This window comes from Pseudorca crassidens, chromosome 1 (genome assembly GCF_039906515.1).
Source record: "Pseudorca crassidens isolate mPseCra1 chromosome 1, mPseCra1.hap1, whole genome shotgun sequence".
Classification (NCBI taxonomy): Eukaryota; Metazoa; Chordata; class Mammalia; order Artiodactyla; family Delphinidae; genus Pseudorca; species Pseudorca crassidens.
In genome coordinates, this window is record NC_090296.1 from 64533718 (window position 1) to 64549249 (window position 15532).

General features: G+C 43.9%; 1 long non-coding RNA gene across 1 annotated transcript in view; it reads left to right on the top strand.

The window, feature by feature from the left end:
• Nucleotides 1-15532, top strand: part of LOC137228113 (uncharacterized) — a 133025-nt gene that overhangs the window by 16616 nt on the left and 100877 nt on the right. Inside the window, exon 3 of the long non-coding RNA XR_010945153.1 lies at nucleotides 4676-4785. This is a non-coding gene — a long non-coding RNA (uncharacterized lncRNA). The remainder of the gene's footprint in view (nucleotides 1-4675; nucleotides 4786-15532) is intronic.

The window sequence follows — 15532 nt, forward strand, 5'->3', positions numbered from 1 at the left end:
AAAGGGTAGAAACTCAATTCAAATTAGCTTAAGCCTAAAAGAGAATTTATTAACTTATTTAACTGGTAAATCTAGGGGTAGAGCTGGATCCAGGGATACAAATGTTATTATTATCATTATTATTTTCTCTCTTTCTGTTCTGCTACTGTCTGTGTTGGCCACATTCTCTATTTCAAGATGTGTTCCCTGTGTGCAGGAGGTGAAGGGCGGCATGCCTGCAGCCACCCCAGAAGACCGAGAGCTTCTCTCTCTCAACATCTCTCTGTAAACTCCTGAGGAAAGACTCTGATTCATTCTGCTTTACTCATTTGTCCTACCTGCTCTCCCCCTCCCCTGCTCCCCTCAATCCCTGGGTTCAGGAGGAAGGGGAACACCACTTACTACAAAGGCCTAAGATCAGAAGCCCATTGCTATGGTCGAGGGGTGGAGAACTCTGATTGAGACTTCATCCAGAACCGCATAGAACTCAGGGGGCAGTTACCCAAAGAAATGGGGCTGTTGTTTTTAGAACATGGAGGAAAGGCATGTTGGGTAGACAAAAAAAAAAAAAAGACAACCAAAGAGATATCTCTACTATTATCGCCTCCACTACAAACACCATCACTGTTATTGGAAACTACTGTGTTCTAGGCACAGAGCAGGTCCTTTATTACACAGCCTCTGTCATAACATTACATATGACACTCACCATTTTATAGAAGAGGAAGCTGACGCTTAGAAAATTTAGCACACTGGCTCAGAGTCATGGAGCTAGTCTGTCTGAGGCCAGGCCCATGCACTTTGTACTGCACTAATCTTCTCCTGGTTGGGGAGTCCTCTGTCTTGACATTGTATGTTAATTATGGCTCACAGATGGCCCTATGAAGGAGCAACCGGAAGAGGACATGACTTTTAAAATTGACTTTTAGTCACATTGGCCAACTCATGTTTTTCTAATGTTGAAGGTGCATTTTTTTTTTTAAGGGACTTCCTTTATTTTTATTATTTATTTATTTATTTATTTATTTATTTATTTATTTATGGCTGTGTTGGGTCTTCATTTCTGCGCAAGGGCTTTCTCTAGTTGCGGCAAGCGGGGGCCACTCTTCATCGCAGTGCACGGGCCTCTCTTGTTGCGGAGCACAGGCTCCAGACGCGCAGGCTCAGTAGTTGTGGCTCACGGGCCCAGTTGCTCCGCGGCATGTGGGATCCTCCCAGACCAGCGCTCGAACCCGTGTCCCCTGCATTGGCAGGCAGATTCCCAACCACTGCGCCACCAGGGAATCCCTGAAGGTGCATTTTTATGATCCAATCTGTGGAATGAGGTTAAAGAACCAGTACTTTTCTCTCATGGGCTGAATGTGACTGCTGAGGTGAAGATGAGGAGGGATGAGTTATTATTATTATAATATTTTTATGTGAAAGGGGCATCCCACGGTATCTTGTGCTCAGCAAATGTGACTTTCCTCCTCTTCTCAAGAAACAAACCAAGAAACTGGGAAAAAACCTCTCTCTCGATTTTCCAAAATAATCCCAGCTTCACTATGCTTCCCAGTTCTAATAGATTAGGGCTGAGTTATTTAACTGGAACAGGGCTGCATAAGCTCATGCCAGGGACATGAAAGCCCACCTACAGACATTTTAAATTCAGTGTTGCCAATAAGCATTTGTAAAAACAGAAGCCTACAAAGCAGTTTTGCATCCATTCTTTACTTTGGATTAAGTTAAAAAATCATTTACAATGGGTTTGCCACTAGCTGTTAAAGACATGAAGCATATGGATAAGTATCAAAAACAAAAGCATGGAAGCAATTTACCCTTGACTCTGAGCTACATAGTGGGTTGAGGGAAGAAGTCAATGTTACATATATACTTAAACATATATACTGTATATAATTAAAATGTACTCTATCTCTTACAGAGTTCACACACACCCACACACAGTTTCAGTGCTCTGTGAACTTAAAATGTGGCTCACCTCTGCAGTGAAGAAACTTAGAGGCATTAATATGGAGCCTGGTTTTATCTTTCTTATTTTTATTCATTTATTTTGAAATCAAGATTTGGGGGAGTCTAATTCTCCGCAAATACAGATTCTCTGTATTTCTAGTATATTCCCTTCTGTCTTTTTTAAAAAAATTGAAGTATAGTTGACTCACAATGTTGTGTTAGTTTCTGATGTATAGCAAAGTGATTGAGATATATATATATATATATATTCTTTTTCATATTCATTTCCATTATGGTTTATCACAGGGTATTGAATGTAATTCCCTGTGCTATACAGTAGGACCTTGTTGTTCATCTGTTTTTTTGTATATAGTAGTTTGTATCTAGCCTGGTACCATCTTGATCACAGTATACTTCACTAGGCTGGCGGGGGAACTCTCAAGGCACATGAAAAACGTTTATTTGACTTAAGTCTCCCAGTATACGCCTTCAGTTACTGGCTGGCTGTCACAAAGGGCTTACAGAGACTGTGGTGTTTATAGGTCATCATTGGTGTTGTCCCCTTCACAGTCTCCTGCTCAGGGTGGGAGGTCATATTTCGTTCCACCCTCCTGGTCAGGGGTGGGCACGCAGGCCAAGGTGAGTCAGGCTGCAGATGGGTCAATGGCCTCTAAGATGACTCAATGCCAAGCATCTGCCCAAACTGTCCAGATGGTGACCACACTGGAATAAGCAATTTCTTTGTCTTTAAGAGGATCAAGATGTAGAGAGAATCGGTGGGTTTGAGAGCAGGAGCTGCAAATACGTGGAGAGGGCCTTCTGCAGATGCCACGGGGCCTCAAAGCCACAAGTAAGCTGAAGTCAAGAGGTAGAGGAAGGGCATGTAGAGCTCCCAGCCATCATGGTAACAGGTGTTCCTTGAATGGGACTTCCTAGGCCAGTGCATTTGGGAAACACCACATGCATATCCCCTCTTGGAGAGTCACAAGGTGCTTTAGTATTTTAAAGATTCTGAAGATCCCACAGCAAGAAACTTGTCTAAACACTGTTAACTCAGTGTTTCCCAGATGTATTTGACCACGGAACTCTCACCTGTTCCCATTTTACCATGTTCCAGGGAACGATGTTTGGAGTGGGAGCTGGCATGTGGGTGGGAGTAAAAGGAGAAATGGCAGCAGAAACAGAGTGTTGGCTCTGTCGAGTTCCTGGTCGTTAGATCTGTTCTACACTCCGAACTGCATTCTAGTTGTCGTGAGCCAAGGTCTGTCCTTGGGCTGCCATGGTATTTTAGAGTTCCTTATTTCCACCAGTATTCCTATCTCAAACCTCCACTCATTAAGATGAATTGAGTCTTTTTACTTGTAACTAAGAGACTGACTAATGTAACCGGATGTTAGCTGTGTCTCCCCAGATACTACGACCAGTGACAAATGTCCCTACTTCCTTGTGAGACGTTGGACCACCTATGTGGGATGTGCTAAGAGACCGTGGAACTGGTGTGGCCAGTATTCACCCCTCCTGTGCTTCAGGTGAGGGGGAAGAGGAGGGAGAATCATCATGGGGGTGGACAGTGAGAATCCTTTGGAGAAAGAGTTGTCAGTGTGTCTTCCTCGGGGATGGGGGAGCTGTCTCCCCCAGCGTAGTAAGCCAAATCAGGGGGCCTTCAGAGTTTCAGGTGGAGGGACTGGTGCCTGTTTTCACAAGAGCTGGCAGAATGAAGCAAGAAGGCACTGATGGAGGAGCTGGACTCCCGTGGGTGCAGGAACTAAGGTGTGAACAGGTGAGGACCCATGACAGAGGGAGTGGAACTTTACCATAATAAAGAGAATCTCATGGAGGGGCAAGGTGAACCCAGCATCAAGAGTCTGGAGGTGGACAGTAGGGACACTAGAGCTGAGGGGATGGCATCTGTGGCCAGAATAGGGAAGAACCTTTGTATTCTATTACAAGTTAACCACTAAAGGGATGTTGCCTGTAAGCTTAAATTATACATAATGGCCAATTTCTGGGAACTCTGCCTCCCAGGTAATGAGCACTAAGCTAAAATACCTTTGTTTAGCTCACTGGAAACATCCTGACCAGGCCCACCTGTGAATGACTGCAGGGAGGAAGAAATTAACACATCCCCTCCGAAGGCTGATGGGAACCAGGAAATGCTTGACTTTACGCCTGCCCGTTTTAGTATAAAAGAAGCCTGAATTCTGACTCAGGCAAGATGGTTCTTTGGGACATGAGCCCACCATCTTCGTGGTCTGCCAGCTTTCTGGAAGTTGCTATTTCTTTTTTTTTTTTTTTTTTGCTGTACGCGGGCGTCTCACTGTTGTGGCCTCTCCCGTTGCGGAGCACAGGCTCCGGACGCGCAGGCTCAGCGGCCATGGCTCACGGGCCCAGCCGCTCCGCGACATGTGGGATCCTCCCGGACCGGGCCACAAACCCGTGTCCCCTGCTTCGGCAGGCGGACTCTCAACCACTGCGCCACCAGGGAAGCCCTGAAAGTTGCTATTTCTTGCTGCAATAACTCGTCTCTCAGTTTACTGGCCTGTCCTGTGGCGAGCAGTATGAGCTCGGACTAGGTAACAGTACCATCTATAGTGGTGACTACATCAGGGTCCTTGGTGGGGAGGAGGGTTCCCCTGTGAGGAAGAAGTGTTGGTAATTGTGTGTCTGCTGTGCTGAGGCCTGCTTTTGGATTACAACTCCACCAGTGGAAGAAGATTTCACTCTCCCTATCTCTTTTCCCTCCTAGCACTCCTGGTCCCTGGGGGACCCAGAGGCAACAGAGGGCACAGTGGAGGAGGCATAGAAGGAGCTGACTACGGCCCATGCATCCCATTCTCAGCAGTTTTCCTAGCAGAGGTAGGTCCCAGTTGGGGGAAGAGAGAAGTTTTAACTGAATGTGAGTTTGGAGATTGGCTTTTTGACCAGGCTAGAATTTTTGCCTAAAATGACCACAGGATTTTATGCTCTGAGGGACTGGAGACTCTTTGAGCCTCAGGTTGGGATGGAGAAGGTCTGCATGTGAGTTTTGCAGAGGACATTCCTTTGGCTCATTCAACCCTGTACTCTACGGACCCAGAGTAAGACATAGCTAAACATCAGTATGAAGTGTTTAGAAGTGTTTACACTGCTTCCTAAGTAACTATGCATGAACTAATTCTAACACGAAAGCTTTTGAACACTTACACTGCATACCTGATTAACACAATCAATTCATATGTGTTCAAGCACTGAACACTGTTAAGCACCTCAGCTGGATACTGGGACTATGAGGGTGAATAGGAGTTGCTTCCTGTCCTCAGAAGCATGCAGTCTAGTGTGAGAAGCCCTAGTCCAACCTGGGGCTTTCCTCCTTCCGGCTGTAGAAGAATCATAGTGCTGTTGGTTTAAATGTGTCGTCACTCCGAAGTCTGATTTGGTAGGTCTGTGTTGGGGCCTAAGAATCTGCATTTTAACAAGTATCTTGTTCTAAGACCACCCGTGGAAAAATAATATAATAATTTTATTTATATAAAAATAATATATATAATATATAACATATAATATATATATAAATTATATATATTAAAATAAATAAAATTATATATATATAATATAATAATAATCTAGCCTTCTAATCAGCACCACATACCAAAGCAGTTTAAAAAAATAAATTTATTTATTTATCTGTTTTTATTTTTGGCTGTGTTGGGTCTTCGTTGCTGCACCCAGGCTTTCTCTGTTTGCGGCAAGGGGTGCTACTCTTCCTTGCAGGGGGAGGGCTTCTCATTGTCGTGGCTTCTCTTGTTGCAGAGCACGGGCTGTAGAGCGCAGGCTCAATAGTTGTGATGCACAGGCCCAGCTGCTCCGCGGCATGTGGGATCCTCCCGGGCCAGGGCTCAAACCCGTGTCTCCTGCATTGGCAGGCAGATTCTTAACCACTGCGCCACCAGGGAAGCCCCAAAGCAGTGTTTACGGCATTAGAACGTGCATTACTGACTGCCACAGAATTTGCACCTAGGATAGTATTACCTACTTGGATAAAGTTTCTGCCTGTTCTTCATTACATCAAATGAAAACAGCTGGATAGATTTTCATCAAATTAGAAGAGCGTGTTTGGGCTTGTCTGACTTAAAAGACAGGGCAAAGGAAATGAACTTTGGGAGTTCCTAAGGAGGGGGTCCTTTGCAGAGAGGCAGCCATCTTCAGAGCAGTGTCAGGCACTAAATTCTGACAACGCTGCTTTTCCCAAGAGCAGGCTGGGCTTAGGGTGGAAGCAGCAGGAGTTTATTGATTTAACGGTGGTTAATGATTGATGTGAGTGGCCTTGGGGAGGCCAGGTACCTGATAACAGAATTTTCACAAAAAAATATGCAGGAGAAAATGGACTATAAGTGTGTGAACACAGAATTTTAATCCCCATTCAGCTGTTCGTCATGGAAATTTGGCCAAGGGTTCTTGCTTTCTCTGTTTTCCTGATTTTATAATTAGGACACTGCTGACTCTTTTTCATAAGGTTGTTGTAAGGAGTCATGAATGAAATGCCGTGTGAGCACTTGGAAACTTTATAAAGATGAGTATTTTTTTAAAAAGATGAGTTTTGTTGTATGTTAAAAATGCGGAATAAGTTAAATTTTATTGCAATATCTTGGACTTGGTTTAATCTGGCTTCCCTTATAGTGTATTGTTTATTTTCCTTATCGTCTATTTTGATGACTCGGTTTACAAGTGTGATGCAATTTTGAAATCACATGTGATTAGATTGAAAAAATGTAACATGGGAACCAGGGCAATTGGAAAACAAAGGGTAGGCGTATTTTTAGAAAGCCGAATAGGACTTTTAGAGATAAAACAAGCGTGGAGAAGTATGCTAAGCAACCGACTATGGACTTACAAATAGAGGAGTTCATTCTTTTGGTTATTAATTTGCTAAGGGGCCTTGAGCCATGAATATAGATGAAATCTATGAAAAATTGACACATGTATTTAAATCAGGGCAATATATCACCACACCTAAGAGATGGTGCAATATGAAAGTCTTAAATATTTAACATGATGCTATGCCATATAATTACAGGTATGGCATTATCTTTAATAGGAGCTGATTAATGAGGGTGACATAAAGCAAGGATGAATATTAGCTATTCAGACACTGATGTTCAGAGAGCCACCTGAATAGTCATTTTTCCTCTAAGTCCTATTCCTTAAGGATTATAGAAATGTCAATTGTTTTTGCAGAGTTTCCATTTCAAGAAGCAGTTATTCATAATCCCCAGAGAACTCTTCCTTAACAGACTACAATAAAACTTAGACTTGATGGTGGTGACATTTTAGACCTAAATTACTGCCTTCACGGTTTAAATAATTATCCTGCTATGTCTGTGCAAGGGACTTTCAAATTATTCACTTCATTCCTGGCTTATCTCTCATCTCCACCACTTGACCAGTTTCTTGTCCCTTACAACTGAATGCAGGAGGCTGAATTTCTATTTTCCCCTTAAAATTATCCTGCTTGTTAGTAGTACTTCCAGGGTAATTCATCTAAAATAGTGTTTTTAACAATTCTTCTCAAAGGTCATCTCTGGCTGTCCATTTCTTTTTCCATTTTGGCACTGAATAGCAGCTATGCACTGGTCCATCCTGGGATTTATATGTTTCTTCATCTCTCTTTCTCTGTTTCTGTACTTTCTTCCTCAATGGTGATTCTCTTTCTTTCTCTCTCTCCATACATATATGTGTGTGTGTGTGTATATAAAATTAAAAAAAATTATTTATTTATTTGGCTGCATCAGGTCTTAGTTGCGGCACATGGGATCTTTTGTTGTGGCGTGTGGGCTCTTCATTGTGGCACGAGGGCTTCTCTAGCTGTGGCATGAGGGCTCAGTAGTTGTGGTACGCGGGCTAGGTTGCCCTGTGGCATGTGGAATCTTAGTTCCCTGACCAGGGATCGAACCCTTGTCCCCTGCATTGGAAGGCGGATTCTTAACCACCGGCCCACCAGGGAAGTCCTTATAATTTTTTTCTTTACATAGAGTTTTTGTGAGCAGTTTTAGGTTCACAGCAAAACTGAATGGAAGGTACATATACCCCCTGCTCCTACACATGCATAGCCTCCTCCATTATCAATGTCTCCCACCAGAGTGGTATATTTGGTACCACTGATGAACCTACACTGACACATCATAATCACCCCAGCGTCCATCACTTACATTACTCTTGGTGTTGTACATTGTATGGGTCTGGATAAATGTCTAAGGACATATATCTATCTTATAGTATCATATAGCAAAGCAGTTTCACTGTGTTCTACCTATTCATCCCTCCCTCCCCCTAACTGTCAATTTTTAAAATAAATAATTGTTCAGTGCCTGTTATCTACTAGGAATGGACTAGTTACTTAAAAAACAAACTAAAAATAAGGTCCTATGTTATTAAGAATCTTACAGTCTGTGGGAAACCAATTATGTAAATAATTAACCTAATGTAATACGCTAAATTGCTTTAAAGTGGTTGTGTATCGGTGTCAATGGTGCCATGGGAGAAATGGAGCTCATAAGTCAACCTGGGGAATGTCAAGGCAGCTTTCCAACAAACCTATCATCTCTCTCTCTCTTTTTTTAAAAAAAAATATTTATTTATTTATTCGGTTTTGGCTGCTTTGGGTCTTTGTTGCTGCGTGCGGGCTTTCTCTAGTTGCGGAAAGCAGGGGCTACTCTTTGTTGCGGTGTGTGGACTTCTCATTGTGGTGGCTTCTCTTGTTGAGCAGCATGGGCTCTAGGCGCATGGGCTTCAGTAGTTGTGGCATGTGGGCTCAGTAGTTGTGGCTTGCGAGCTGTAGAGTGCAGGCTCAGTAGTTGTGGTGCACGGGCTTAGTTGCTTAGTTGCTCCGCAGCATGTGGGATCTTCCCAGACCAGGGCTTGAACCCATGTACCCTGTATTAGCAGGCAGATTCTTAACCACTGTGCCACCAGGGAAGTCCCAGACCTATCTTCTCTAGTAGGAGTGTATGTATGCAGTGTGGAGAGTGGTTGGTATGGAGGTGGCAGGGGATGGCATCTAAGCTGAAAGAATGGCATGTGCAAATGCCCAGCCTCTCTGGAGGATAAGGGGTGCTCAGAGTGACCACAGGAGTGTAGTATGTTTGAGGAACTGGCTGTGTGGTGGGGTGCAGAAGGAGATGAGACTTGGAAGGAAAGCGGGGACAAAGGTCGTGAAAGACCTTGAATATCATGCAAAAGGAGTTTATTAGATTTTGTCTTGGAGGCATTGGGGAGCCACTGAAGAAGTCTGAGCAGTATACTGATATGATTTTTTTAAAAATTGAAGTATAGTTGATTTTCAATGTTGTGTTATTTTCAGGTGTACAGCGAAGTGATTCAGATATGTATATTCTTTTTCAGATTCTTTTCTCTTATAGGTTATTACAAAATATTGACTATACTTCCCTGTATGTTAGAAAAATCTATTCTTGTGGAAGGGTGGAAAATAGACTAGAGGGCAACAAAATTGGAGACAAGAAAGGCCAGAGAGGATGCTTCCATAATATTTAGTTAGGGAGACAAAGAGGGCAAGAATAGTACAGTGGGGAGGAGATGGAGAAGAGAGATTTATGAGGTACACAGGATTTAGTAATGATTAGATATGGGGAAAGAAAGAGGGAAGTTTCTGGCTTGGTCAACTTGGCATTTACGAAGATAGAGAAGACAGAAAAGGGAGCAGGATTTTTCAGGGGGGGTTAGGGTGGGGTGCGTGGCAGGGATTGAAAAGTGGAAAGATGTGTTTGGCTTTGAATAACATTGAGTGTGCGGAGCTGCTGGGACATTCAGGTGGAGTGTCGAGCAGAAAGTGGGCTGCACAGTTCTGGAGCTAAGAAGAGAGTTCCAAGCTGGAGACATTGGCTTGGGAGTCATGTTTGTCCATAGGTGTGGTAAGTGTGAGTAGAATAGGCAAGTTTGAGCAGAGCTGAGTAAGAAGAGTCAGAAGACAAGAGGAATAAGGAAAGGAGCCCAGGCTGTAGACATCAGGACTGTTCAACTCTAAGTATTTCAACTTGAGTCTCTCAAGAACAAGAAGATCCTCCTAGACAACAATGACATCGTTATTACACTTCAATTTATTATTTCAATAACATTCAAAATCTTGTCCATACTCAAATTTCTGAAGCTGTTTTAAGATGTTTTTTAAAATCCAATCTCTACTCAAGTTTCATGCATTGCACTTGACTGTTACCTTTCTTTTTTTTTTTTTTTTTTTTCGCTGCGGCATTGGGTCTTCATTGCTGCACACCCTCTCCAGGCCCTCTCCAGCTGTGGCGAATGGGGGCTACTCTTCATTGTGGTGCGTGGGCCTCTCATTGCGGCAGCCTCTCCCATTGCAGAGCACGGGCTCTAGGTGCGAGGGCTTCAGTAGTTGTGGCATGTGGGCTCAGTAGTTGTGGCTTGCGGGCTCTAGAGCGCAGGCTCGGTAGTTGTGGCACACGGGCTTAGTTGCTCTGCAGCATGTGGGACCTTCCCGGACCAGCACTTGAACCCGTGTCCCCTGCATTGCAGGAGGATTCTTAACCACTGTGCCACGAGGGAAGCCTGGCTGTTACCTTTCTGTAGTCTCAGTGTAGAAAGTCTTCCCCCTTTTCCCCCACCCCCGTTCTCTGTGACATTGATCGCTTTGAGGGTCCAGGCCAGTTGTTCTATAGGACACTCAATGTTCTGGACCATAGTTAGATTTAGGCCAGCTGTTTCCAGTAGCTCATCAGTAAGTGATGTTTGTACCTCCCACTGCATCACATCAGGGAGGTTCTAATGTCAGGAACAGACCTCCTTTATATTTAGACTTTTGACTGTTTTATCAGAAACTGCCCAAATAATTGGATCTGATATTTGGATCCAAATTTTATATATATATTTTGGTGGCCTGGTCTTTTCCACAAAGTGATACATATTCTGAGTCTCTCATCTTTAAAATATTGTCTAACCTAAGTCTACTTTGCTGCTGTTAATTCCCATTGTTTTTTTTGCTGCACGCGGGCCTCTCACCGTCGCGGCCTCTCCCGCTGCAGAGCACAGGCTCCGGACGCGCAGGCTCAGCGGCCATGGCTCACAGGCCCAGCCGCTCCGCGGCATGTGGGATCTTCCCAGACCGGAGCACGAACCCGCGTCCCCTGCACCGGCAGGCGGACTCTCAACCACTGCGCCACCAGGGAAGCCCTCCCATTGTTTTTTTCTTGATTTTATTTTCCCATAGAAACCTGTGTTGCAAATAGCTTATTCTCAGTGAAGCCTGGTGGGGTTCAAAGGAATCCACAGCCTTACTTAGGTCAATCTGGTTCACTGATGTAGCTGTGTTTCTGTCTCACCAACCATTGTCCCCTATAATTGTGATAGAGAAGACCATGTTTGAGGGATGGACAGAGAGACAGCTACCTGCTGAGAAGACTAAATGGAGCAGCCAGATAGAGGAGAGGTGAACCAGAGAGGAGAGAATATTTATATCAGTTAGGACCCTTTTGGTGGCAAGTGACAGAAGCCAAGTGCCAACTGGCTAGAGGAAAAATGGAAATGTATTCTAAACATATAGGGGTAGTCAGGTGTGTAGGTATGGGCATGTAACTGGAATTTGGTACCAAACGTTATGGGAAACCCAAGACATTTTTTTGTTTGTTTGTTTTTCCTCTCTATTCAAAAATTCTTAGGGAAGTCACTGATTGGTATAGCTTGGTGAGGCCCAACCCTGTACTGATCAGCCATGGTGGGGGGGTGGAGACATAAGTATGCAAAACAGGCAGCTGGGGCCAAGCTGGGTGGTTTGAAAATTTCCTAGGGAAGGAAAAATCGTTAATCAGGCTCTAAGAGGGCTTTATTGCTATGATGTCAAGATATTTAAGGAAGAGTTTTAGGATATGGGGATGGGTCACCGTGAGATACAGCAGGAAGTCAAATGAGAGAGAAAAACGTACCCATTGGGTTTGGCACTTGGAATGTCAGTGGTAACTTCAGCAGGATTAGTTTTAGTGGAGTGAGGGCAGTGGATCGAGGAGGAAATAGAAATAGGAGCAGAGAGTTCTGTATTCTAGAAGCTTGCTTGGAAAGGAAGGAGAGGTGTCCACTAGCAACTTAGGTCTAAGGTGGAAGCAGGGATTGCTCGCCTGGGCCCCGTGAGCCTAGGAATCTATCAGCCCCTTAGGAATGGCATGCAGAACTTACCCGCTTCTCAAAGAAAGAGATTTGTAAGCCACAACATTTACAACCACTGTGGTGAAAGAAATGTGGCAAAAGCAAGGGAGAAAGGGAGAGGTGAAGGAAATAGGAGAGAGGTTGGATCACTCGAGCATGCCTTTGACGAGGAGGGCGGGGTGGAAACCGGAACTCAAAGGAAATCATTACCCTTCTTGGGAAGAGGTTTATATATTTTTTTCTGCTGAGACTGTAGGGAAGATGTGAAATCCAGGGCAGGTGCAGACACCTTTGTGGTTAGCATGGCAGGGAACCGTGAGCATTGCATTTCTCTCTCCTTTCATGGTCCATCTTGGTCTGGTATTAGGATAAAAACTCTTTCTATGCATAGCTGCCCGAGAGATGGTCATAATCTGTTCTCTTTCTTCGGCTTTGCCATTGGGCTTTCTGCCTTCATGATTGCTCCTGACTGACGTGCTTTGTCACTTGTACCTGACATGCACAGCGAGTTAGAACCTGACCTGTGCTGGCGCTTTCCCTTGCCCTGCACCTAAGACCTTCTAAAGGTCACTCAGTACTCCTTGTAGGTGAAACTGACGAGTGTGCGCAGTTAATCACACCTTCACCCTTTCTTAAACATAAGCTGCATTTGGGGCTTTCCCCCATTTGGGGGCTTCTTGTGTTGGAGTTTTCTGGCAAAGAGTGAGTTAATAGGCAGGATTCAAGAGACTAGGTGCTTGTGTGGGTGGATAGTTGTTGAAGTTAATTAATTCACAGTGAGTGACCTTTGTTTCTTAAATGATCTCAAGCCAGAAGGCCGGAAACGGTGGCCTCTGGGCTAGGAGCTCAGGGTCTGGAATCTGAATTGCTCTTCTCTTGGAATGATCTCAGCTCTCTGTCTTTTAGATTTTCCAAGCCTTAAATTTTACCATCTGCCAATGCAAATAATATTTTCCACTAATGTTAATGGGGGACTGTGTCTGTTCACCTTCAGTACCATGAGAACAGTCTGTTGAACACATTATTGTTAGAGAGAGCTGGAAACCCTTATAGGCCACTCCTGTGATCTGAATGTTCTCCAAGCTGCAATTGTGGGAGAACCGGTTTCTGAAAGAAAAGCTTTGTGACATCCTTTAGAAGATCGTACTCATGGACAATACTCATATACTAGACAGAGTGTAGTGATTTTTAATTTAAGGGGATTTTTTATTGTAAGGGCATGTATTTTCCTACTTTTGATTTTCATAAACCCTCAAAGCTGGTAACCTTTCTGTGCTACTGAGATTCTCTTTAAAAATAATTTAATAATACTTTAAGTCAGACAGAGAGAGACAAACACTGTATGATATATGTAGAATCTAAAAAAAATACAATGAACTAGTGAATATAACAAAAAAGAAGCAGACTCACAGGTATAGAGAACAAACTAGTGGTGATCAGTGGGGAGAGGGAAGCAGGGAGGGGAAATATAAGGGTAGGGGAGTAAGAAGTACAAGCTATTATGTATAAAACAAGCTACAAGGATATATTATACAATATGGAGATTATAGCCAATAATTTATAATAACTGTAAATGGAGTATGACTTTTAAAAATTGTGAATCACTCTGTTGTACACCTGTAACTTATATAATATTGTACAACTATATTTCAATTAAAAATAATTAATAATGGACTTCCCTGGTGGCGCAGTGGTTAAGAATCCTCCTGCCAATGCAGGGGACACGGGTTCGATCCCTGGTCCGGGAAGATCCCGTATGCCACGGAGCAACTAAGCCTGTAAGCCATAACTACTGAGCCTGTGTGCCACAACTACTGAAGCCCGCACGCCTAGAGCCTGTGCTCCGCAACAAGAGAAGCCACCGCATGAGAAGCCTGCGTACTGCAACGAAGAGTAGCTCCCACTCACCACAACTAGAGAAAGCCCGTGCGCAGCAACGAAGACCCAACACAGCCAAAAATAAATAAATTCAAATAAATTAAAAAAAAAAAGAAAAAGTACCTTCCTTAAAAAAAAATTAATAATACTAAATCAGTGATCATTAGGCCACCTGGGACTTAGCTGTACTTCCTTTTTTAAAAAAATATGTGGCATTCAGTTTATTCTTTTTAAAATTTTTTTCACTTTGAAAAATTGTGGTAAAATATACATAACGTAAAACTTACCATTTTAACCATTTTTAAGTGTCCAGGCCAGTGGCATTAGTGTATTCACATTCTTGTGCAACCATCACCACCGTCCATCTCTAAAATTAGCTGTACTTCTTTAGCAATGAAAGTAAATGATCTGTTTGCTGGCTCCGGCGATTCCTTCTGCTGGGGATCTGCAGTAAAGTGGCAGACTGACTCCTTGCTTCTGGGAAGCCTCCTTTTTCTGAGGAATGGTTCCGAAATGAAATAAGAAGTTCTGAAGACAAGAGGCCCCCACTGACGACTGACCTTGTCAGGGTCCACAGTAGTTTAGGATTTGTATTGCAGCTGAGCCTCCATGTCCTCGCGGCTATTGTTTGCTGACAAGATGAAGTGGGTTTTATTTGGAGGGCGGAGGAGAGTTCCCAAATTTCTGTAACATCTGGAGTTGCAGAGCTGGAGGGCGTTTGGTGCTGAGTGCCATGGTGGCAACAACATTGATGGCCCAAATCAGCCGCTGCAGCTGCGTGTGTGTGTGATACCGCACAGAAGTGGTAGGAGATAATAGGGAGGTGGCTGGGAGGGGACGGAGTGGCACAGGATCTGTCCTCAGGGAGTGAAAAGGGCACTGTCCCAGCGTGCTGACTGGAGGAAAGAGAGCACACGCGGGTGGTTGACATCAGCTCCACATCCTGTTGGAAACTTCCCCTTTCTTCCCATGCAAGCTGAGAAATGCGGTTAGCTGGGAGCAGGGTGGATAGTAGTTTAGAAATTTCAAGCATAAAACTCTGATCATCTTCAACTCTTTCCCAATGATTCAGTCTTTCTTTGGCATCATATGAATGAAAGATATCATCTCCACAATGTTTGGCTCAATACCTGTTCCCTAAAGACCGCCTTGTTTCAAATGTGGTCTCATCCGTACTCACTCTTGTTTTATCAAAGTGTATTATGACAGGTGTTAGAAAGCTCACAGTTTACAGCCAGTATTGTACTGAAGGTCAACACAACAAAGAGAGGACCCTGGTGTCCTCCTGACTGGGTTAAATGTCTTTTTTGGAGGAGTGGGTTTTCTTCCCCTTTGATGTGGGGATAAAAGTTTTCCATTTATATTTGTGGAGGAAAGTTCCTTTGGCATTGCCCAGTAGCTCTGCCAGGGAGGGAAATGGGTGTCCTTTTCATTCGATTAAAGAGTCCACTGCAGATGAGTTCAAGGTCATGGACTCTGCACCCCCTGAACTTGACTGAACACAGCATTGCCCTATTCCTGAGGGATGCCTCAGAGAGGGCCAGGACAGCCTGCTCCTGTTCCAGTGAATAGCCAGCCA